The sequence below is a fragment of the Amphimedon queenslandica genome, unplaced genomic scaffold (genome assembly GCF_000090795.2).
Source record: "Amphimedon queenslandica unplaced genomic scaffold, v1.1 AMPQUscaffold_6263_Cont21776, whole genome shotgun sequence".
Lineage (NCBI taxonomy): Eukaryota > Metazoa > Porifera > Demospongiae > Haplosclerida > Niphatidae > Amphimedon > Amphimedon queenslandica.
The window spans coordinates 1-1836 of NW_003553443.1; the positions used below are offsets into that span (position 1 = coordinate 1).

Genomic DNA, 1836 nt, shown 5'->3' on the forward strand with positions numbered 1-1836 from the left:
TGGTCTCCACCTAACTCTAGCTACAGAATAAAGTGCATTGACTGAGTATGATTCTTTAGGACGCTGAGCTGTCTGTGTATCATATACCTGTACAATAGATAGAAACAAATAACAGCACTGCATGTCAAATATGAGGTCAATCAAAACAGTGTACTAAACAGTACTATAGAGACTGAACCATTCAATGTTGAATGTATGACTATGTGGCCAATATGACCACAATGGGATTAGGCAGGTCCTTTGTCTGGTTTAAGAGACAATACTGATGTACTGTAGGTAAGAAAAATAGATAATTTGCAAATTAATAATCATTTCAATAATAATAATTATGCACAAAAATAGTAGTAAAAATTAATATCACAAGTTACTTTAACACTATTAATTAACAGCATTATAATCACAATCTTCATTAATTTTCATGTTACACAGTTATGTCCACAACCAGATGGACACCAGCTGTTAGTACTGAACCATTCCTTCAAATGAGACATGTGGCCACCATGACCACACACCTCACACATTGAGTATAATCCTTTAACAGGAGCATGACTAACAGGGAGAGAGAGAGAGAGAGAGAGAGAGAGGAAAAAAGAGAAAGACATTAAGTTAAGACAAAAGAGTGATAGCACTCTTCAAAAAGAAGTTTCAGTATCTTCTCTCACTTCAGTAATTTAGAAATTCATAAAACATCTAATTTTGATTGGAATCAGTTTAAATTTATATGCAACAAAAAGACATGTACAATGTATAATAATTATACATAAAAAAATGTAATAAAAATTGAGAACTCTCTCCTTGCCATTTTTGATGAAATTTGACTGATGACCCACAGGGATTACCCTCCAGAATGAGATCAATAGATTCTAATGACTTCTGTAGAGCCATATCTGAAGCTCATCTCATCCTAACCTAACTTATTCATTCTATTTTATTTGTTATTATTTCCATTATTATGCTCTTTATTTTCTAACCTCCTATGGATATCCTTGCCTTATATTTATCTTTTTAAAATGTTTATTTAAGGGCTCAGTTCCCACTTACACTGTACTATAGTATAGGGACTTTGGCCTGGTTTTTGAGGGACTTTAAAAATTTGTAAAAAAATCTAAACTCGATCGGACTTAGCTCAAACTTTCTACGCAACATAAATACATGTATATTTATCAGAAAATGTAATAAAAATGGAGAATTCTCTCCTTGTCATTTTTGATGAAATTTGGCCAATGACCATGTACTATAGTACAGGGACTTTGACCCGATTTTTGAGAAACTTTAAAATTTGTAAAAAAATCCAAACTTGATCAAATTTTTCTCAAACTTTCTACGTAACATAAGTACATGTATATGCATTAGGAAAAAATTATAAAAATGAAGAATTCTTTTCTTGCCATTTTTGATAAAATTTGGCCAACAACCATGTACTACTATAGTACAGGAACTTTGGCCCAATTTCTGAGAAACTTTTAAAATTTGTAAAAAATTCAAATTAGTCAACATAAGAACATGTATATGCATCAAATAAATTTTTTCTAGTATTATACAATATTCAATGAAATACCACTCCTCAAAATCTTGAAAGAAATTTCAATTTCTATTACAATTACTACTATTACTACTGCCACATTTCTGATATACAGTATGATTGTCCTTCACTTACCACACAGAGCAGATATTAAGTCTACCCTCACATTTCTGACACATTATATTAGCAGGTGGGATGGGCTTATTACATCGACCACACCCAATATTATACAGTGTTGAACTCTATAGTATGAGAAAATAAGCTTTAATTAATATAAAAAATTTAAAAAAAAACAAGATGAAGTAGGATTCTAG

The 1836-nt window shown here is 31.2% G+C and overlaps 1 long non-coding RNA gene across 1 annotated transcript; it reads right to left on the minus strand.

Moving 5' to 3' along the window:
• Positions 1-269: 269 nt before the first annotated feature.
• LOC109592111 (uncharacterized) lies at positions 270-1782 on the minus strand. The gene is made up of 2 exons (XR_002190180.1): positions 1658-1782; positions 270-549 (listed from the first exon to the last, which is right to left on the minus strand). It is a non-coding gene; the product is annotated as an uncharacterized LOC109592111 (long non-coding RNA).
• Positions 1783-1836: the final 54 nt, after the last annotated feature.